General features: G+C 48.6%; 1 protein-coding gene and 1 long non-coding RNA gene across 9 annotated transcripts in view; one reads left to right on the top strand and one right to left on the bottom strand.

Moving 5' to 3' along the window:
* The window catches only part of Znf536 (zinc finger protein 536), a 454,586-nt gene that overhangs the window by 135,397 nt on the left and 295,576 nt on the right, over nt 1–23,613 (top strand). The window lies entirely within an intron of this gene.
* Nucleotides 10,875–14,811, bottom strand: LOC121135973. Its single transcript, XR_005873084.1, has 3 exons — nt 14,631–14,811; nt 12,093–12,325; nt 10,875–11,832 (listed from the first exon to the last, which is right to left on the bottom strand). It is a non-coding gene; the product is annotated as an uncharacterized LOC121135973 (long non-coding RNA).

The following is a 23,613-nucleotide window of genomic DNA, read 5'->3' as shown; positions in this document are numbered from 1 at the left end:
CACACCCCCAAATGTTTCATGTCACGGTCTGTCCTTTCAGTGGTGCTCGACGGTCTTGGGGTTCACTGGGGTGCTCTCCCATCTGCAACCTTGAACGCCTCCTTTTTTGGGGGTGTTGCTTTGGAGTGATGGTTTCGGAGACGTACAGGGGGTGCCCAGAGGATCAGCTCCGGTAAAGGTGTTTGTGGCATGGACCGTCTTTTTGTTTTTTTGTTTTTTGTTTGTTTGTTTGTTTTTTGGAATTGATTCTTTTTGTACCAGCGGGCCCCAGGACAGAGAAATGTCAACTCTCTGGGTTGGAGATGGGTCACCTGGTGCAAAATCTTCCAAAGAGTGGGACCAGGTAGGCGGCAGGGTTGAAGCCTAAATAAATAAATTTCCTTCTATCATGTCCTATCTGTACAGGCCTTTTATCAAAGACCTTGTGGGACAGGCATCCTCAGAAGCTGGCTAGGCATCCCCTGTCACTTCAAGGCCCACCTCACCCATGGTGACTGGCTTTATTTGTCACGACACAAAAGCCCCTGTGTCCCTGTGTTCAGAGGTTGAAAGCTGTGCATTAGGTCAGCTTTGCAACTGGTCACCACCAAATAAAGGGGTCAATTCACCCGCAGGGCCTGACTTCTGAGGCTGGATGTCTATCTGTCTGTCTGTCCCCCACAGCAGGCCAGGCAAAGAAGTACAGGAAAGGGGGGATCCGGGTTGGGTCTCAGCTAAAGAACTTTCGACTTCTCTAGTTGTCTATGACTGCCCGCAGTGTGACTGCCCTTGGATTGAACTCTTCCCAGGCCTGAGAGCTGTCACCATAAGGGTCTGTGATATTGTTCCCTGCCAAGTGTTCCTCTAGTCTCCTTGAGCAATGAATGGTGGGCCAGTCCCAGGGACAGGCAGGCTTTACTGGTGACCTCTGGGAGCTGAGGGTTGCTTTTCAGATCCATCTGCTTGGGGTCCTCTGAAAGGACAGCAGCACGTCCCAACCGGGCCTGAGACCTTCGGTCTAGAGTGGGTCAGTCACTCACGGCAGGGCTTCCTCACGGAAGGTTCATTTTCCACGCCCCTTCTTTCTAGAGCCTTGGGCCTTCTGTCCCTGGGCACTGGGGATAAGCTGAGGAGACTCTCTTCGTCATTTCCCCTTTCTTCTTCTGAATGGGGTAGGAAAGATCTATTTTAATCATTTTGTGATGATGCTTGGATATTTCATAAACTACTGTCTTGGTTTTGAGACACCCTAATTAAAATGTAAAAGAGGATTATCCATAAGAAACCAGGTACACACACAGGCTGGTGGCTTTCAGCTGCCCACCCAGAATGAAGACCCGCACACGCCTTGGCGAGTGACCTGCTAGATGCCGTTGGTGTGGCCTCTCTCTTCACTCGACCGTGTGGTCCTACGGGGGAGGAAGACGGGCCAAGAGTGTAGACAGAAGCGAAGAAAAGGATCTTGCCCTCCATATTGATAACCTTCCATGGTGATGCAAGTCTTCCCTCGTGAGTGTATATGAACATGGACTCCAGGAGCACTGGGCAATGGTGTTCTTACCGCCTGGCCCGTCTTTAAGATTTGCTCCCAGCTTTGTTAGATGCGAGGCCAGGGTCTCTCAGGAGGACAGTCGTAAGATCTGGAAGATGGTTCAGCACTGGAATTTAACCTCCAACAAGGGATAAATTATGCTCTTCTACCTCCTTTCCCCCAAAAGCCCACTGGTCTATCATTGAGTCCCGAAATCAGATTAAAATGGCTTGGACTTAGCATTGCTCAACAGGCTTCTATCTACTAGTGTGTGGTTGGTCAGACCCTTGGAGTCCTAGGCTGACCGTGGAAGGGCATCTTATGTATTTATTGCTTGCCTTTTCTTACCGTGGTGACACAATACTGACTTGAGGGAGGAGGGATTTAGCTTTCTTTATGTATTCTTTCTTTGCAGATTATTTTTTGAGATTGCGATTTGATTACAATATTTCTCCCTTCCCTTTCCTTTGCCCGAATCCTTCATCTAACCCTCCCTTCACTCCTTCAAATTTAACTGCCTTTTCCCCGTCAATTGTTATTGCGTGCGTGTGTGTGCGTTCTGTGTGTCCATGTTATAATAATCCCAAACGTAGCCTGCTGAGCCCATATAATGTTACTTTTTTGTATGTTGTTAGCACTGGACAGCGAGTTGATGTGCTCTTCCCCGAGAAGGGCCGTCTCTTCCTGTTTCCTGCTTGTCTGAAGGTCTTCTGTAGGGTGGGGGCCCTGTGAGGTTTTTCTCCCATGCAGTTTAGCATGTATGTTGGTGTCCTTGTGAAGCTCATGTTTAGGCGGTCGTGTTAGTGAGATGACACCTTCTGATATTACTAGGAGACACAGTCCCACGAAGTCCCTGGCCCTCTTGCTCCCTCAACCTTTATACCCTTTCTCCGGCTATGTTTCCTGAGCCTTAGGTGTGGGAGTGTTGTCATAGATATATCTGCTGGGACTGGGCTCCACAACTCTGCATTTTTGATTGGGTGTGGTTTTCCGTAGTAGTGTCCATCTGTTGCAAGAGGACGTGTCCTTGATGAGGAGTGACGACTACACTTGTCTGTGGGTATAAGGACAAATGCTTATAGACTGCTGCTAGGGATTATAGGGATTATGCATTCTTGTTTATAAGGATGCTGCTCTTCATGGCCAGGCAGTCAGCTGAAGCAGCATGGTTCCAGTCATGGGAGTTTACTGGGATTGGGCTAGAACCTTCAGGTCCCATCCCTAGGTCCTGCAACCCCCAGCTAGGCCTCTTGTCTAAAATGTTCCACAACATCCTGAAACAGCGCCACCCTCTGGAGACCAAGTGTTCAAACACGTGCCCACTGGGGACGTTTCATTCAGAACATAATGTCTACCTCCTGTTTTGTCTTCTGCCAGCACCCCACCAAGGGAGAGGAGCAGGAAGCTTTCCAGGGCGTCACCACACCATTATCTCTATCTGTTTAGGTTCCTATAGATCTGAAAGAACTTTAGTGATATCGTTTTTGACTCCTTGACTTTTGCCAGAATGCATCCCATAAGTAGGGTTATAAATTGATTTGGTCCCAAGCCTGTCCCTGAGAATTCATTGACAGGTGGACTTTAGAAGACTTCCTCTAAAGGGAAATAGGTAGGGTCCTGCTAGTCTCTCTGACACCAGCGTAGCTGAAAAAGCTACAACTACAGAAGGCAGGAGGTACGCAGAAAGTCACGTCATAGCAGTGACTTAAGGTCACTCGAGGAATAAAAATCAAGTTAAAGGCGAGAAGAGAGATTGGTTCACCAGAGCAAGGGGAAGAGGACTAAGATGTTGGCTAATACTAGATAGGAACAATACCTGCTGTGGCTTGTCTTACGCCAGTTATAAAGCAGTCACTTAAAAAGGCAGAAACCCAAGTAGTTGTACCACTCAGAAAGAGCATGACGGGAGGGGATGGCATTGGAATAGGACCTTGGGGACCAGGAAGAGTCTCACAAATAGATGTGGGTGGAAGAAAAGAGGGGTTGCTTTAAGAAGGTGGGGTTTGCTTCAGGCATGTGCATGCCCCTGTCAGAGGGTAGCTGACAGCTCGCCCCAGCAAGAAGCAACGGAAAAGAACCTTGTAAATACCAGGGCCAGGACTGAGGGGCCGAGGAAGGATTCTGGGGCTGTATTTGGAATTTGGAGTAGAGGAAACGGGACCATTTGTGGGTGGGAGCCTGGTGGTATGAGGAAAGAGTAAGGGGAGAGAGACATCTGTGATGAAGCTGAACCAAGCACTCAGTGTCAAGGGGGTTTATTTGCTCGCCTGGAGCTAGGAAAGTGGGCATGGGCAGCTATGGAAGCTGAGACTGTCTTTGCTCACAGCGCCTATGGGAAGAAAGAGGCCACGCAGGGTGATTTTGACTTAAGATGCCCAGCTTGTCCCTGGGGCTTTGTTGCAGGCCTTCAGTCTTCCTATATTCTAGGGTCAGGCCTATGGACTGCTCTTGGCAACTGGCTTTTAAAATAATGAGAATAAAATGATTGCTCTTTAGAAAACAAAACCCACATTTATATTCATCGGGGTCCTCTGCGTTTCTTTTCTCCCCCCCCGTCCCGCACATATACAAAAGATGCACTCTGGGTGAGACAAGGGGCTGGTGTATGCCAATGTCAAGAGTGGAGGACAAGGACACTGAAACAATCGACAGATTCATGCATTCTGCTTTAACTTGGGTTCCCAGGGAGGAGTGTTGGTCCGTTCAGCTCTCTGTGTTCTGCCTTGCTCAGTGTGACCGTGTTGACTAAGCTTGGCTTCCTGGTTTGGAGGGTCAAGCCCTAATGGCTTTTAAACATGCTTATATGAAATCCAAACACTCATGGTCACTGGCCATCTGAAGTCAAGACTCAACTTATGAAACGGACACGTAATTATCTTGTTTATTCGGGGTATAAATAGAGCCCATGCGCTTTAAAATTTTTCTTCCTGATAAGGACTTTGGATCGCATGCGGCCTTTAGACAGCTCTCTCTCTCTCTCTCTCTCTCTCTCTCTCTCTCTCTCTCTCTCTCTCTCTCTCTCTCTCTCTCTCTCTCTCTCTCTCTCTCTCCCTTGCTTTCAAATTTAGCTTTTGGCTGCTTTTATTTTATTTATTCATTTATTTTTTTAATGATAGGATCTCATGGTGCAGCCCAGATTGGTTTTGAATTGACAGCCCTGGTGTGCCCGTCTGCTTTGGCGGATGGAGCTACCCGACCAGGGAGGGCACTGCATACTTGCACACATCTTTGTTACTTCTAGCAATCTGTGGGGCTGTCCACATCACCTTGGATAGATACCTAAGGTCCAGATCCAGATTCCAGTCTGCCTGGAGCCTCTGTAGCCATTCGCGTGGGGCCCAGTTCACGGCTGAGAGCATTTACTAAGGTCTGTGCCCCACTCCATCATCCTCACCCCATCTGATTTTTATCATATCATGCACCACCTGCTCTGACACTTAATTGTTTTAATGAAATACTGTATTTAGCTTTGTTCTAAAAATAGTGTCTACAAACTTTGGTTTGATGCGACAAAGAAGCGCTTTTTTTTTTTGAACATTCCCAAAATTACATCATCAAGTGAGTGTAAATTAGACTTTTTTTCCGTGAGTCCCCTGAGGTTGCCAGGTGTGTCTAAGGAGCGGTGAAGCACCCTTAGGGACCACAGCTTGGCCCTGCTTGGGATGCTTGGGCCCTGCCGGGATCTTAGGAGAGATTTCATTAGTCCCCGAGCCACCACCTCCGGCTACGATGCGGAGGCTTCACCGCCCCTCAGCTCTGACAGGTTCCCCTCTGTCCTCACGGCCCCTCTTCTTAGAGTCCCCAGTGTGTGGCTGGTCACATCTGACAGGACTGTGAGCCTCAGGGAGTCCTGCTTTCTGATGCTTCTGTCACTTTCTGATAGCCAGTATCTAGCTCTTTTTTTTTTTAATCTTGTTTTATTTGCTGATTTTAGTGGGAGCCTTGCTATGTAGCCCAGGCTGTCCTCACTGTTTTTAGTGGGAGCCTTCTTATGTAGCCCAGGCTGTCCTCACTCACCATCCCAGTGCCTCAGGCTCTGCAGTGCTGGGACCATGAGTGTGTGGCACCCTGCCTGGCTAGACCGCAGGCCTCCTGAGAGCAGATCTCCTCCTGCTCTTCTGCGCCTCACTGACTAAGTCAGCTCTTTGTCTGCCATCTCTCATCTGGGGCTATGTATGTGTGTAATTGTCATCTGTAGATCCATGTCTGTATGGACCTATCATCTGTGTATTCATGGAGTCATAGGTCTGCATATCTATTATGCGTCATCTGTCTGTCTGTCTGTCTATCTATCTGTATCTATATCTCTCAAACCTTGTATCTGTCTGCCGTCTGTCATCTATCACCTATGCTCTCTCCATATCTTCTACCTATCCTATGTATCTATTTATCGTATAGCTATTCAATCAATCAATCAATTATTTATCTTCACCATCACCTCATCTATCTTCTGTCTGTCTGTCTATCTATCTATCATCTGTCTCACCATTGATCTATCTACCTATCAATCTCTACTGATTTATCTGTCTATCTACCTATCATCTATCAATCTATAGATTAATCTACCTACCATCCATCTATCTATTCATCTATCATCTATTTATCTATAATCTATCTACTTACCTATCATGTAATCTATCATTTATCTCTTATACATCATCTATCTGCTTCCTATTTATGTACCTACTGGTTATCTATCTGTCATAGATGGAGACCTATTGCCTTATAAGGTACAGCTGAAATTATAATTAGAGGAGACAGATAATATATCCACTGACAATGAAGCCAGAAGCCCATCAGTAGGGACAGGTCTCATAGGACCGTTAAAATAGGGAACAGGATTTGAGGCAGAAGAACCTATGGCAGTGTTCCCTCTGGGGTGTGTTGTGACATTAGGTCTGCATACCCTGAATGCAGCTATGCCTGGACAGAGATCGCAGTTCACGGGAGAGCCAGGAGTCAGGTATAGGCTGGATGAATTTGAGTTGCAGAGAGAAAAATTCACAAGGAAGGATGAAATTTGTTTCTAGCTTTGACAAGGTTCCATTTGTTCCTTTCTAACTTCTTCGAGGCTTTCCCATGCATGCCATCTTTGCCTCTCACCTTTGAAAGGCACCACGTCACTCGCCTTCTTGTGGCAAGGTTCAGAAAACAGCTCTGCTTCCTTCCCCGCCAGGTTGGAAGGCTGAGGGGGATCTTAACACACGAGGAAGCCAGCGCTGACATGCTAATATTTCATTTTAATCTTGAGTGCCAGGTTACTTTCCAAATGAAGTGTCTCAGGCAAGGCTCTAACTTACATGAAATAAAAGAGTTTAATGCTAATTAAATATCATCTGACTACTGAAGCTGTATTTATGGATGGTCTAAAAGAACAGCATCAAGGTGGATGGGCTGGGAACCTGTCCACAATAACAGTGCACACACAGTAAAGCCACAGACATCGGGATGGGAGTGTGCAAGGGTTTTTTTTTTCTTCTTTTTTACTTTTCTACTAGGTAGACAGACCATCTTTACTGTTTATTTGATTCAGGAGGTCTGGGTACAGCGTATGTTCTCTGTGTAACCAACCTAGTGGGGGAGTTCACATGATGCCGCTCCAGCACGAGGGGGGAGTGGAGTAGAGTAGACTTGTGTGAGCAAAGTCTAACCCAACTTCTGGCATCACTGACCTCATGCAGTGGAATGTGCTATCCCACTGTGGGTTTCAACTCCAATATCTTCCTTTTCTCCTGTCTTTTCCCTGGTCCTTTCCCATGCTCCCTCCTATCTCAGATTTGATGACCGCTGTCTCGGGCTAGGAACATTGATTCTCATGGCTCCTGGTTTCTTCCTCTGCTGTCGTTTCCCTCTTTGGGCTGTCTCAGCCTCATTGGGCAACTGTAGGATGGAGTCTGTGTCCTTTCATCCCTTTTTCTCCCATCCCTCTAGGATCTGCAGGTGTTTCTGGAGGATGGTGCGGGAACAGGGATGGAGGGAGCATGTGTTTTCTCACTCTGTATGTTGTACCTGGGCAGGGCTGGTTTGGGTAACTACGTGTCTATGCAGATGGGTTTGGGGTGAGGACTGGAGCATGGAGTCACATTATCCTTGTCCGTTCTCCAGTTTCCTTTTGGGATGACTTCCCTTGGCCGTATCTTCATTTCCTCTCCTCGTTATGGCCTCAGAACAGTGCCAGTGCTGGCTACAATCCCTTAGAGATCTCCTGTCCTTGAAAGGGGGCTGTGACCACCGATGACTTCTCCTTGGTGGTCCCTTGAGAATCCGGATCCATTGCCACCATGGTGTCTGATCTTTCCCAAGTAAAAAACAGGAATTTGAGGTTCCACACAAAATCCCACGCCACCATTTGCACAGGTATCTCCTGTGAGTCAAACTGAGCAAACGTGTACTCCAAGGGTAGACTCCAGGGATTGCCCACTATGGGACAAGTCCATGGATCTGGAAGGAAGAGCAACCATGTTGGAAGGAGCAGCACTGGGCAAAACACAGTCCCCAAACAGCTCTCTGTGTCGGTTAAAGACTCGGAAGACTCAGTACCCATTCTGTAGGAGTAGGCCCTGATGTGGCCCTCAGCCTTGAGGAAAAACACATTCATCTAGACCAGCTTGTCTGCAGCCTACCTATAATTAGCTTCGGAGTTTTCTAAATGAACCGCCTAATGGGGTAAATTTAGCACACTTATTGTGAGGTGTTACCCAATCCTTTTCCTCCAACTGTCCACACAGACTCCTGCACCACCTCACTAACTTTGGCTGTTTGCAACCAAAGCCTCTCCTGGAGCTGTCTGGCAGCCACACAGACATCCCATTTACGTGATCTGTAATGAGTTTATTAGTGTCTCGCTGCCTTGTTGCTGTTAAGTTTTATCAGTTTCAGATTCAAGAGCCCAAGGTTAAATTTTTCAATAGAGTTTTCGCAAAGTTTAAGTGGGATTAAGATTGTTAAAAGTAAGTCCAAATAGTGGGGCGTACGAAGTGTGATACCCAGGTTGGTGGGCTTATTTCGGCACACTGAAGGATTCCGAGTTCTTGTTTAGAAATGTACCACTTGCAGAATGGCAGCCCAGGGCCTCCATTCCGGATGGATGTTGAGGCTTAGACTAAAGCTGTGTCATTGCATACTGACCCACCTATGCTGGGCTTGGTACTGCCAGCGTCCCAGGGTATGGTGTGTCTGGCTTGCTGCTTTGACCTGGTAAATAAACATTTGAAAGGGAGAGGACAAACGCTTCCACATAGTACAAGGGAATGACTTACAGTATCGTTTCCTCCCCGGTTCCATAAGATAAGCGGGTTGTCCTCTGAAAATAGCACGCCTGTAATTGAATATTACTTACCTGGATCCCTTCTATAATTCTTGAGCAATTTTTTTATTTCATGAGTGAAACCAATTCAGAAATTTCTCCAGTGGCTTTAATCAGAATTAAGTGGCTCTACTTTTTAGGTTAAGAGAAAAACCCCAGTAATAGGCTGAGCCGTTATTATAGAAAGTTTATTATTATTGGTGTGTGAGCTAGCTGGGGGCCTAAGCACAGAGCAGTTGGATAATTTAGCCAACTCCTGGATCCAATTAAAAAAATCTATGTTGTGTCCACGGTGGGGGGACATCCATAGCTGAAGCACTCTCCCCTCTACAGTGACACACCTGTGGCATTCACACAGCCAGAGAGACTGGTTTGGGATGTGGAATGTTCTAAATCTTCTCATTACTGCCTCATGGAAGTCAGACACTTCAAGCGGCTCCCCATTTATCTGAGATTACCAGTTAAAGTCCTTAAAAAGAATACTGGAGTGTTCTTCAGCAATGGTGACAGTGTGACTGTGATTAGGGCTCTGCTCAACTTTTTTTGGGGGGGGACCTTCTTTCCTAACTTAATTTACAATTCTGGTTGGGTAGCATCTGGGCCGGGGTATGATGTCTTCCCCTAAATGTTGTACCTGGTGTCAATAAAGGTGCATTTAGGGATATTTGAAATAAAACTCCAGGGTGTTTTTATTCTTTGGGGAAGCAATGTACCGTAAACATTTTGAACATGAGCCAAGAGCTTTCCCCAACTGTGATTGCAAATTACTGTGGAATGTATAGATTGCTGGTGGGACACTATTTGAGGAAGCCTGTATTTTATAGAATGTCACTTTTATGCACAATCCAGGCAAAAGAGAGGGGGGGAAACTAATTTAGACAGCAGACAGTATTCTCCCCCAATGTGGAGCATGAAAAAATTATATTTACAAAAAAATCAGCTCTGAATATTTTTTATTTAATCATTATTACATCAATCATTAATATCAATACTTAATAGCAAGCTGATAATGTAGCCAGTAGGTGAAACAGCTATTAAAAAGTGTAAAAAAATGATTAATCAGGTACGGGGGTATTAATGTTCTCCAATTATTTAATGATAAGTACATATTTTTGAAAGTGTTTGTTTTTAATAATCGACTGGAATATTAGTTTGCAAAAATGTAATTGCTTCTTAATTTCACATCTTCACTTCTTTGTGCTGGGTACAAAGGTAGTATATTTCTGTAGTTATTGTTCGCAACACTCCCTGTAAAAAATCACGTTCATTTCAAGAAGCTGTTATGGTATTGATTCTGGTAAAGACTTCCATTAACTGACCAATCTAAATCTCATAAGTGATGTCAGGGTAGTTATGCATTCTCCTGGTTCAAGTATTCAGCCATTACGTTAGAATGCAGGCAGTGTCTGAATATGCTGTTAAATTATTTCTAAATACCGAACCAGAGCAGCCTAACAGTTCTGCAGTTTGAAACTGACACAAAAATGACAATCTGCCACCTCTTTGTTTTTTAAATATTAACGTTGTATTGGGATAGTATTTTTGGAGTAAAAACCTGTGGCACCAGAGGATAAGTGACATAAACAAAGGCAGCTGGGCTTCATGAAATAATGGAACAATAAGGCCCTTGCAGCCGCTCTCATCACTCCAGTATGTTAATTAGCATTCTGTTGTGGCCGCAACACTGAAAACATGTAATCTGTATTGGTGTACAGTACAGCTGTGAACACGCATTCTTTTTTTGTGAGTCCCTGGAGTTAGCCTTGCCATTGGCATATGCATTTTGGGCCAAAAGTCAAGCCATCACCACTAAAATAGCACACTATAGCGGCAAAATGTCATTTGTCTTTTCTTATTTTTTTTTTCCTCTCCCCTGAATGCCACATGCTCTCTCCAGTGATGTAATCCAGTCCTCACTGCATCTGCCTCTCTGCTCTATTTTTGCAGAATGATGGTGGGTGGGTGGGATGGTGTGTGACTGCGTGTGTGTGTGTGTGTGTGTGTGTGTGTGAGAGAGAGAGAGAGAGAGAGAGAGAGAGAGAGAGAGAGAGAGAGAGAGAGAGAGAGAGAGAGAGAGAGAGAGAGGGTGAGGGTTTAGAAGACCATGGTTCCCAAAAGTCAAGTTGAAAATTCAATGCTTTCTCTTTGCACGATTTACTTAAAAATGTATACCTTTGTATGCGCACGCACGCGCACACGCGTGTTGGCATGTGTGCATGTTTTTAATGTCTGTAAATTTACAGACCTTTCTTAAGTGCCATGAAGCATGCTGCGGGAGAGAAAGGTCAATAATTTGTAGCATCAGGCCCGTAGACCCGAGGAATGGAATTGCAGGAAACTTTATTTATCACTCATATGCAAAGGGTGGTCCATCACCCTGGTCCATTTGATATCCATTTGGGGTGGAATCTGTTCATCCCACTGGAGAAACTAAGGCCGAAGCAAGTACAAAATGGGACCAGGCAAGCCGGGCGTTGGTGGCGCATGCCTTTAATCCCAGCGCTCGGGAGGCAGAGGCAGGCGGATCTCTGGACCGACAGCCTCCAAAACAATACAGAGAAACCCTGTCTCGTTAACCCCCCACCCCAAAAACAAAGGGACCAGACAGACGGAGTAGACACATCTGGCCATTCAGAGAGATGGGATAGGAACCAAGGAACAGAGGCAGCAGAGGGGCTGGGTGGGGCCTCAGGAAGTCCCTTCTGCTCCCGGGTGGTACTGTAGATGTCTTTTCAGGTGCCAGCGCCGGGACGGGGAGGCCTGGCATGAGTCTGCAGAAGGCAGCTTCAGCATTTTTATCACATGAGCTGCTTGGGCAGCCAGCTTTCTACTCGGAATTTCACCTGCTGGAGTTTGGCACAGGGAGTGAAAAATGGCTCCACTCACTCAAGTCTCCCTGATCTCAGGCGGTCAGCTGGTGTGGAGTGCGGGCATGCGCAGCGCGCCTGTGCAAAGGTGTGCAAGCGTGATCTCCCGGACAGGGCGCGCTTCCGTCTCCTCCACAAAGCCCTGGTCTCTTCGCGAAATAAATTTTGATCAGCGGCGATTAGATTGTCTGGATCATTGAATTTCTTTCCTACTCTGATAGGGATCGTCTGGTAGTTAAAAAAACTTTCCCCCACCTATCTGCCTCTTTCTTTCTCATCTGACCTGATGACGATACCAGCGAGAGAAAACAAAACCCAAGGAAAAAGGAAAAAAACAAAACAAAACAAAAAACAAAAACAACAACAAAAAACCAAAACCAAAACCACCAAAACCCAAAACCAAACCTACCTGGTTTTGAAGTCGCTTTCAGACACCTTGGACCAAGCTGATTGACTGTCTCTTTTTGAAAGATGAGGCTAGATGATCAGCTTTAGTTTTCTTTTCTCAAACTGGATTGGAAAATTACCCCCGCCACGTAGAGTAAACGGCTTGTGGGTCACAGTGCTGGTCCAATCTGGTTCTGTTGGGACTGTGAAGGAATCAGATCCTCTGGCAATTTGGTGATGTGCATGATTGTCCACCTGGGAGTGCCAAGGTTAAAGGTTAATGGAACTTTTTGTTTTGTTTTGCTTTGTTTTTTCATTTTTTAAACTCTACCAGAGCATAATTCTTCTCACTCAGGCTCTGGGGCCTTCTAAGATCTCAGTAGCTGTCTTTCCTGTGGCCTTCTCTGGTGAGGCCGACGCTATGGTTTCTTTTTTCCTAGAAATCCACACATCCTCCATTGGTTAATGGCTCTTTAAATATTGAAATGCCTGGCAACACAAAACAAAATAAAATAAAGCGCAGCCTGTCAAAGAAATAAGAACAACAGCAACAAAAATGTTGGTATCTCTCAGAATTTGTCTTCCTGGCCGTAAAAGTATATAATTAATAGGAGAATTTTCTTCCAGATGTGGCTATACTATAATAGAGCCTTATAAATGCTACAGAAAGAAAGATTGCTGGGAAGGAAGGCGTCCTCAATGAGAGCACACCTGGGCCTGACAAAGATTGCATTTAGGGACTGCTGTGCCTATCACAACGCAGAGAACGACCAAGTCCAGGGAGCAGCTGGAGAGAAAGCCCTGCAAATCTGCATGCAAATAGCAGCATATTGTTAACTTAATCAGATGCCTAGGAAAAGATGCACCAGAACGCCTAGGATGATCTATGCACACTCAGAGGCAGAGCCGCAGCACTGCAATGGGACAGCAATGGGGCAGCGGGGCATCCAGGCTCTGAGCAAGGTGTACCCCTCCCAGCCCCGGCTGCCATCCCCACCCTGCAAGGCCTACAACTAACCCTAACCCTTCTCTCTTTGGAAAGGCAGACATACCACCTACTGCATAGTTAGGTCAGATGGGAGCCTCATTGTTATTATTTTTAATTATGGTATAGGTATGGGTGTTATTTCGCCCGACCATGCAACTCCAATTAAACAATATTTCTGCTTAAATATCCGGGCACATGAATATATGAAATACTGGAAGTCTATAAAGAAAGAATTTTTTTCGTTATTAAAAAAAAAGGCAAGTAGCTGTCTATATATTGAAGTGCTGGGCATAAATAATACCTTGAGAAGTGTGAGACACCTGTTATATTTACATTTTTATGAATAGCAATGGAAATATATATTTTATATTTCCTCGGTCTTTCAGTCTAGCAGCATAAAAAAATAAAAAGTAATACTATTTAATCACCCACAGCTTAATAGTGCCTTAGTTGTTTACTGCCACTGTACTAATTGTTCTGTACTAATGTGTTTTTCTGTGATATCCAGTAGTGCTAAGAGAACGGAGATCTATAACCAATTAAATATAGTGTTTTGTATGTTAAAAATATATCTGGGGAGGCTAGAAAAGGAACAGAAGCCGCCCTTAAGCAAGGCGCGTTGGCACTGTGTCGGCGCCCAGCAGAAGGTGCCCACACTGCCTCTTTTGCGCAAAGACAAAGGGGGTAATTTTTTTGGCAAGAAAACAAACCCCAAGAAAACACAACAAACTGAGTGTTTCCTTTTTTTTTATTACCCCCCAACTCCTCAGGCTGTTTCTGGCCTCTTTCCGCAGCAGGGAGAGGTGGATTGCAGAGCCAGGCAAGGGTAGCAGCCCCACCACACTGAGCCCCCTGCAGGTCTTGCGGGGGAGGGAGGCTGGCCCCGGGCCCGGCGGGGTTCTGCGGCATAAGCCTGAAGAGCGCCCCATTCACACTCGGGCGGCCCTGGGCATAGGGTTAATTGAGGATCATTGTTGGTTCCAACAGGAGCCGGGTGCCTGGGGTGGGAGTCGGGGGGGAGCCCTTGCAGAGAGAGCAAGGTGATGATGGGGAGACTGGACATAATAGCTTTTATCGCAATTACCAAAGACCCTGGGAGGGACCAGAAAAATGCCGCCCAGGTCCGGGATGTGTGCGGGCCAGCTCACGTTACACACACACACACACACACACACACACACACACACACACTCGTGCGCGCGCGCACACACAAACGCACGCGCGCGCACACACGCACTCGCTGGCGCAGCGCCCGGTGGCTCCCGGTGGCACTCGGTGGCAAGGCGGCCGCGCGATCTCACGCTGCCCTCACCCGCCGCCCGCCCGCCGCCTGCCAGCGGGCCCCAGCCCGCGCCCGGGCCCCGCCGAGCGGCCGCACTTCACCTTACGGAGGGGGAGATAATGAGATCAATTAGAGGCACCGTCACCGCGCCGAGACAGCTGCTGGTGCATAGTAATCACCGCGGGGCTCCCAGCTACCTGCGCGCCATCGCTGTACCGCGAGTCCCTCCCTGTTCCCTGTTCCGCACTGCCTAGTCTTGTGCCCTCTTGTCACCTTCTCCTGGAACTCACCCCTTAGATGGCTTGAAATGTCCAAGAGCAAGGCTGTTTGTGGAGGAGTGCGTGTTCTTGCAGTGTGACAGTATGTGGACCTGGATGTGCACACCATCGTGGATGCCAGGGAGAGTCTGTCCCTGTGACTGCTAGTGTGTGCTCCTGGATGCTGGCATCCCGTGCATTTGCATTGGTGGCCTACAGGGTAGTAGGTGTGTGTGTGTGTGTGTGTGTGTATGTGTGTATATACACGCACGCCCATGTGTGTAGATGAGCTTAGCTGTGTGTGCAGAACTCCCTTCCCTACACGTGTGCTTTATGAGGCTTGTCCCTGTAGGTAACCTAGGAGAGAGTTAGTGCATGTGTCTCTGTGTGTACATGGGTGGGAGTACATATGTGGGTTCACGCACATGCCAGGTGGGTGCCGTACCCCCTCTCCTTCCGCAGCTCCATGGTGCTCCATTGTTTCTTTGAAGGCCAGTTGTTGTTGCTGAGAGTACCGAGAGCCATGTGCCCATGAGTCACAACTGGGGCACCCTCCCCTATCCCTGCCGTACACACCTATTTTCTGACTATCTGTCGTGGCTCTGGACTACCATCCAGATCTTGCTATGTCTCTTCAGGTCTGGGGATTTATGGCTCTTTGTGGCTTCTGCCTGCTTCTACACTTCAGAAGGGTCCAGTTGCACAGGCAGTAGGGGCACATGTCCGAGCACTGTGTGCCCTCATCCACTGGACAGGAGAGGAGGAGGAGGCGGCTGTGAAGGGCCAGCAAGCCGGCTCACATGCAGGGCAGCCCGTCCTGGCTCTGCCTCAGATACTCCTTGGCCCATTCAAGGTGTTCTGGTTAGTCAGCAAGAATGCTTTGTGTTCTTGACAGTGGTTGAGGAAGACCCAGGGCTCGGAAAACAAAACTGTTAAGAGTAAAAAGGTAGGCAGGCCCCTACAATAGTCCTCCCTGACTCATGGAGGAGGGTATGCTGAGATCTCCCCATCCAGTGGACATCCCCCTAAGCTGCAATGGTGCCGGCTTTCCCCGTAAGTGCCGTTACTTGTCTAACTATGATGTTAACTCCCAAATCAATCACACTCAGAGACTGAAGATGCCTGGATGGCTGGTAAGGGGGGACTGTACCAGCCTGGCTAGGGCAGAGCAGGATGGAGCAGACGAGAGGTGATTTAAAGCTTACTAATGGTTTACTTCTGGAATTTTCCCATTCAGTGTTTTCAGGCCATTTTTTTTTTTACTATGAATAACAGAAATCCTAGAAAGCGGAACCTGGTATAATGTAACTGTGGAGGCAGCTAACTCCAGGCACTAACTCAGCTGCTCTTTCCACAGAAGTGGTCCTCAGGGACCACTACACCCACCCAGTGTCCCCTTGCAATCGCTCTTAGGTTGCCTAGCTGCGTTTCCTTACGGTACCCACTGTGGCTTTTCATGTGTTCGCCTGACTTCTGCCTCCTCCCTCACAACGCATGCGTTTCAGAAGGCCAGAACCTTGCTGTTAATATCACCAAGTATCTTGCTCCTGGCACCGTGCTCGCTCGGCGCAGAGTGGTCCCCGTGTGGGTGGCCAACGCGTGCTTGAGGCATCTACGACCCGGCTGCCCTGGGGATTCGTAATCCAGTGACGGAGAGGATGCCGAGGGCAAGGCCATACACGGGGACCATGGACATGACCATCCTGAGGTAGGGACCCAGGAAAGGGATGGAGGATCTCTGGATACTGTAACCAAGAGACGTGTCCCAACGCTGGGCAGGGGACAAGAAGAACATGCGACCCAGGTGTAGGAAGAGGTCCCACCAGTCCGCAGGTTGCTTGAAATCAGGGGACAGTTGGAAGCTCCTGGGTTTTCAGTCTCAGTATCGTCGGCTACGGCAAGGACCTGCATATTTCCTAGTTGGGTTCCATTTACAGGCCTGGCCCTGTGGTTTTTTTTTTTTTTGGTGCCCAAGCACTACCCCTCTCCACCCCAATGTGAACCTTGAGGGGTCTTTCAGTATGCTACTTGACCTCTTCGTCTTGGAGAGGTTCAGGGGGCCAGCTCTGTCTTCCCTGTGTTGAAATGGAAGCTCATAGAGCCCATCCTGGTCTAGCCTGCTGACACCTTTGTGGGCTTCGGTGGCTTGGCTGTGTCCCGGGCACTAGGAAGATCCCAGTAAGTGTCTGGTAGATCTGCTTCTCTCATCCTGACGTCTCTGCCCGAGTCTTCATCCTTCTGTCCCAGTCTTTGCTCCAGCCTGGGCCAGCCCACTCTCAGGGCCCATCAGAGAGGGAGATGAGGAGGTTGGGATAGGTGACAGGAGACTTCGAACTCGTGGAATGCCCACGGGGGAAAATTGCTTGTCCGTAACATTCTGAGTCTCTCTGGGGGGGGGCGGGGGATAGACAAATGTCCCTCCAGGAAGTTGGTTATTTCAGGTCCCCCAGCGTCCTGAGGGCCTACTGTGTGCCAACCCACATGCTGTTGTTGACACTAGGGACACAGATTTGGGGCCTTGCCCTACCTCTGTCAGTGACTTTAACAGTCTGGGTTTCTCGGAGCCTTGGGCGTTTATCAGTCGGTGTTCCTTAAAGGAACAGAACTGATATAATGAGGCTATCTGTATGTATGTATGTATATATGCATGTATATGTGCACATGTATGCATTCACCCTCACACACACACACACACATGTGCACATATTGCTGAATCATCTGAGCAGAGGGAACCTCAGTTGAGAAAATGCCCCCACCCCGGAAGACTGGGCTGTAGGCAAGCCTATAGGGCATTTTCTTAATTAGTGTTTGATGTGAGGGGGCCCAGCCCATTGTGAGTGGGTCTACCCTAGGCTTGTGTTCCTGAGTGCTATAAGAAAGCAGGGCTGAGCAAGCAGTTGGGAGTCAGTCAACAAGCAGCAGTCCTCTGTGGCATCAGCTCCTGCCTGCCCTGATTTCCTTCGCTGATGAACTGTGACGCGGAAGTGTTAGCAAGATAAGTTGATTTTGGTCATGGTATTATATCACAGTGATTGAAATTCTAACTAAGACACACACACACACACACACACACACACACACACACACATACACATACACACGAATATATTGCACTGGCTCCTGGCTGTGATCCGGATAGCCCAACAGTGGCTGTCTCATTCTGGAAAGGGTGAGAATCCAGTTCAGTTCACAAGGCTGAATGTCTCAGCTGTCCCAACCTGTCACTGGTGTCATAGAAGACTCTTGGAGAGCTGCTGATCTTCAGCCTACATTGTCATGTTCCAAAGAAGTGGGTTCTAACACCAGCAACCGGATGCCTCCGTAACAAGTTAGACAAACTTACCAGTGAGACTGAGGCTTTGTCTGCGGCCGTACCACCCTGAGCGCGCCTGATCGCGTCTCATCTCGGAAGCTAAGCAGGGCCGGGCCTGGTTAGTATTTAGATGGGAGAAATGAGGCTTCGTTCAAGCAGGCTTCAACCAGAAGGCATCTCTGGTTTGGGATAAGTCTTCCCACCTCAAATGATCTGGTTAAGTAAAACCCCTCGTGGGTATGCCCAGCAGGTTGAGTTTAGTTGAATCCAGACATACATAGTCAAGCGGACAGCCAAGATCAGCATCAACGGTGTGAAGAGTAGGAAAGGAGAGGCAGCTGTAGCTGAGGTTGTAGGAACAGCCAGGGTTAAGATGCAAGCAGTTATCTGAGATCACCCTGCCAACACAGCTAGAGAGAGCAAAACCATCCACTTTTGATTTCCTGAGAGTGGGGTTTATGCATTGAGTATGGGGTTTATGCGTTTTGAGCGAACTCACATGACGATGCTGAGGAATGGTGTGGAGACAGTGCCCTCTTCCCCCTTTGCGTATGAGGTCTAGCTGTGCACAGACCCAGTCTGGAAGGGGTGAATGCCCAGACCCTGTGCTGTTGGGGCTTGGCTCCGCGTTGACAGCAACCTCAGTCTCGGGGTCTGACTTCTCCCTTGAGCCCTAAGGTGCTGAACACTATCTGCTGATTCTCCCTAGGGGGAATGTGGAAGGAAGAGAGAGCAGGGTCGGACCACGGTTGGGAGGTCTGTGCGTGACCGAGGGAAGGAGGGGTATGTGACTGAGGACTGGAAAAGGACAGGCCAGGTTTGAGGGAAGCAAGGGGATGGCTGGTAAGCTAAGCCAGCAGGCAGAAAAGATGGAGGCTGATTGGATGGATGAAGAAAGGAAATGGCACCTGGGGTGAAAAGCAATGGAATTGAACAGTTTGCCCAAGCCGGGTACCACACTCTGAGCCTTGCTGTGTTGCCTTGCCGTCACCTTGCCCTCCAGCATCCTCTAGGAAGAGGTGCTGGGCATGTTGTTTTGTGGAAAGATGGGGTAGCCCATGTCACAGAGCGGGTCAACGGTATCATCTGAGCTCAGGGCAACGTTCTTAAGGGCTCAGTTACTACTCATCTCCTCTACATGGATCTTTTCCATTAGGGAGCTATGCAGAAGGTTCCCCCAAAGAAGCAAGCCTTAGGTATGAGGACATTCTTCAGGGGGAAAGCCTTTTCCTGGAAACAACTTTTTTTTTTCTGCCAGCAGTCAGCCTTTTGTCTGTCTTTGTGGGGCCCAATTAGTCGACTGTGCCCCTAATTAGCCAGCCTGAGGCAGTACCTGTCGCCTGCATAGCAATTCTCACATGGAGTTGAGCGTTGCTGTGGCATGGTGTCATTCCTGGAAATGGGCCATCCTACCAAGCCAGCCCCACAATGTTGGGAGTGCTGGAGCCAGGTCCATCAGCCACCAGGAACGTGGTGGCTGAGACCCGGGATGGCAGGAAAGGGCCAGAGTCTGAGTTTTAAATGGCCCAAGGTGAGGTAGGCCTTTGAAGAAGGCAACGTACAAACTCAACTCACTGAATCAAAGGCAGGGGGAAGAGCTGGCCTGAAACTCTGCGGGCGGCCTTAGAAGTGAGCTCTCCTCAGAGCAGTGGGTCCCTTCGGCTCTCAGAGTTTCAGTTTTGAGTCACTGGAATTTGCCACAATGCTCTCACTTCCCTCGAAGGGGCTATCCTGTGAGGGCACAGAATTTTCTAGAAGATGTTATAGTTTTCTAGAGGGTACACACCCGGGCTGCCTCTTACTAGAGAGCCCAGCCCTGTGTCTACCCTGTTGTGCCCAAATTACAGTTCTAACACTCTGCAAAGTCGCGTCCCAAAAGCAACCCCATCTCTAGACAAAGTTGATGTTCTTTTTAGGACCTGTGTTCCAGCCATTGTGCTGGGGTCATGGTGACAGGCAGAGTCCTTTTGGTCCAGGTTTAAAGTCCTTACGGGGAGAGGTGTGTAGACGTACATTCTCATGGGCAATGTGTTCTGACTGGGAAGATGACCTTGATTCAGATGGGTGTGACCTTGAGTGACGTCCCCTCCCCCCAAGGAAGTGATGCCTTTGCTGTAATTTACACAGTGATATGGAGGTAGACTTCCATAGGGAGAGCCTCCTCCAGGGATGTGTGTGGATCACTTATTTGGAATTAGACTGGGAACACCACGGTCCAAGGAAAAGACCTGTGGAGGGACTCTGCAGGCTGGGTGAGCCCAGAGAACAGGATTCCCAGGTCACAGGGAAGCCTTGGTAAAGGAGAAACAGTATCCACCTTGTTCATAGCCTTCCTTTAATTGGTAGAAGATGAGGCAAGGGAGGGCAGTGGGCAGGGCCTATGGGGGCAGGAAACGGACTTGATGAATATAAACAGTTCTGTTTATCTCTCCAGCCCTCTCTGCCCCAACCAATATCTTCTGTGTTTCCAAGCACCGCTAGATAAATTCCCACAGACCCAACAAATATTTCCTCACTTAATTTCTTTTGTCCGAAGAGAACAGCCAGGGTGAGCAGCAAGCTTTTTCCCCTCCTTCGCTTCAAACTCATCAAAGGGGCCTGGGAGACTCTCTCAAGCCAAAGATCTTTCCAGGTTCATCGTTTGCCGGGATGCATTTGCAGCTTTTTTACAAGGAGCTGCAGCCTCTCCCCACCTATCCCAAGTTACAGCTCTGCGCCCAAGTGCTATTTCCTATCTTATGGCTACTGGCAAACGGAGCTACAAAGAAGGAAAAAAATAAAACAAACAAGCAAACAAAACACCTGGCCCGATGTGGGTGCAACGTAAACACATCAGCTTGGTGCATGGGACACTATCCCAGTCCTGGGCACTGTGGAGGATGCCCTATCCTCCTCCTCTTCCGCTGTGTCAGTCTCCCCAGAATCTGTGGCCTGATGCTAGCCATTCTTTTCCTCCAAGACATTTGGGTGGAAAAATCCACAAAACAATAATAGATCGATACATTTAAATTAGAACTTTCGAAAATTCAATAATGGTATTTACAAATTAATAAAGCACTGTAAAGAAAATATCTGCACTTCTTTATTTAGGGTTACAGTTAATTTTTTCATTGATTAAGCATTCTTTTGGTGGAGAGGATGTGAGCAGGGACTTTTTTTGTTTGTTTGCTTGTTTGTTTGCTGAGAGGGAAGGTGTACAGAAGAGCCCGTATGGTTCTGGTCTCACCTGCAAAACTCCTCACTCGTCACCAGGCAGAGGCCGACAAGAGATGGAAGTGTGGAGCGCGCTTCATGGGGGGCGGGTCGGGATTTCTGGATCCCGGTGACCCACATGCGCATGCGTGATGGACAGGCATTGGTTTAGGCTGGCTTCAGGTCACCACGGGCAGGGGGTTTGGTTTAGGGAACTCATTTTGGACACGTCAGCCAGGAACCCAGCTTTTTTACTCTAGAGAATTCTAAATGGAGATCCTCAAAGTAGCCAGCTTGCTGATCACACCTAAGACGCAGTGCCCGAAAACCACCCCAGCGTGAGTGAGGTTCTCGGGAGGGTGGATCTGAGCTCCATTAGGAATATTGCTAAAGTTTTTTCCCTTGGTGGGGGGATACGTAAATAAAGGCATCTGCTTCCTCCTCCTAAGATCCCAACATCAGACATACAATGCCATCGACGGGGTTATTAGGTTTAACAACGCGGCAATGGCTGAGGCGTTTCCAGGCAGGGTCTGGGGTGCCCTTAAAACAGCCCGCGCTGGAAGTCTGCACCCAGGACAGGGGTGACGACTCCTCTATTGGCTGTGTAGTTGAAGCCACTTCCCCTAGTTCTTTCCCGACCCATGTACTTTAGCCGCCCCCCCCCCCAGGTCGTGTTCAATTAGGGCAGAATTGCAAGCAACTAGTTGGGAGCCATGGCTGGACACTTGAGTGAGGGTCCCACGACCCTCCTGACCCCTCCTCCTATGAGGGAATGCCAACAGTCAACAAGCCCAGCAGTGAGGATCTTTTGTGAGTAGGCTCCTGAAGAAGATGGTGGCGGTTTGGCTGCAGGGAGTCCAGGGGAGGGAGGGGAGAGGGGCAACCGTGTTCTCCAGGGGTGGGATCTTGCTTAGTCTGAAAAAGCAGATTGAAGTCACAGCATAGGAGGCCCAGGAACAGGGCTGTGCCCTTATGGGCCGGCCACTCTACCAGTCAGATGGGCAGGGCCCCAGCTACAGACACTCCAGGCCACCTACCTCCCTTCCTTTCTTACCTTTTTTTTTCCCTCACTGCAAAATAATGGTAGAAGCCCAGAGTGGGCTGCATACTGTGCTAATAACGATGGAGCCTTGCTGTGGCCAAGGAGTGAGGCTCAGGCCCTTCTCACAGATGTGTTGTCCCTAGTGGACCAGATGGAGAAGGATGCATCTTTTACAGTAGTTCCAGGGAGACTTCCACAACCGGGGGCATGGGACCTTCAGGCGCTGATGAGATCTGGAGACAGCAAGGCTGAGGTGTGGGCAGAGTTGAGAACAAACAGCCCTTTGGGGAGCACAAGTAGGAAGATCACCCCATAATAGGTCTATGGGAGTTACGGGGCTGGGGGAGGGTGGGGGGACAGAGACAGGAGGCGCTTTGAAATGGTGGTCTTCCGAGTGGAGGCGGAGAGGAGAGGAGAAAGGGGAGCAGGGACAGCCCCAAGAGGGAGGAGAGGTCAGGGTGTGAGACCGAAAGGTGATGACCTGATGGGTCACAGTGGGGGGGCGTGGGGAGGGAGGAGTCAGGGGCTTGGCTCCCTTGCAGGGGATGCTGTGCCTGGGTTCCCACCCTGCTTAAGCTCCTCCTCCACCAGCTGCTTGCCATTTCCCTGCGTGGTCATGACCCCTTATTAACCACATAATAATATCCTGATGGACAGACCCGGAATTCAAGCCCCGACACTCTATAAGCTCCCCAGGCATCCTTACCTGGCTTACAGATACCTGGTGTGTCCAGCTACTTTCCCCCTGGGCAGGTAGACTACACAAGTATACCCCTGTGCCTCCTGACTTCTAGCTCACTCTCTCTTCAGTGTTCTCCCCCCTCAGATCAGTACACCGGGTCCTAGAGTTGCCCACGCTTGTGCACAAGTCATCTCATTGACTTAGAAAATCAACCATTTATTATTGCCCTACCTTGCACCTGCTTCAGAAACCCAGTCAATCCCACTTACGTCTCTGGGTGGAAATATCCCCTTCTTCCAGCTGAATTTCCCGTGCGTTTCTTTCTCTGCGGGGGGTGTGCTTGTTTCTTTGTGTGTGTGCATGTGTACCCCATGGCTGCCTGTGGAGGCCATAGGTTGCCATTTGGGTATCTCCCTTGATCTCTCTCTACCTTGCCTTTTGAGAATGAGTCGCTGAGCTTAACGCCTCCTCTACCAAACAGAGCCATCTTCCAGGCCCTCTGGTGGGGTTTCTGTCTCTTCCGTCTGCGATGGCTCAAGACATGGCATTATTCCTCTACTTAAATATCTGTCCCTACTCTTGTCTCATCCGACCAGAGTAGGTTCTTCTCAACACTCACGGTCCCCCTGCATTGCCCGGAGCTAGAGGAATGAGGTAGCCACATGCCAGTTCTTATGAGGCGGATTAAGGGGGAGAAATTTTTAGCATCGGTTCTGTGTTTCACAGAGCATGTATGTCATTAGGGAAGCAATGGTGCAGGCTGCCCTTGGGCTCCTGGTGAGAG

The sequence above is a fragment of the Mesocricetus auratus genome, unplaced genomic scaffold, assembly GCF_017639785.1.
Source record: "Mesocricetus auratus isolate SY011 unplaced genomic scaffold, BCM_Maur_2.0 Super-Scaffold_100046, whole genome shotgun sequence".
NCBI classification, from domain to species: Eukaryota; Metazoa; Chordata; class Mammalia; order Rodentia; family Cricetidae; genus Mesocricetus; species Mesocricetus auratus.
This window is presented reverse-complemented; position numbering and strand designations above follow the sequence as displayed.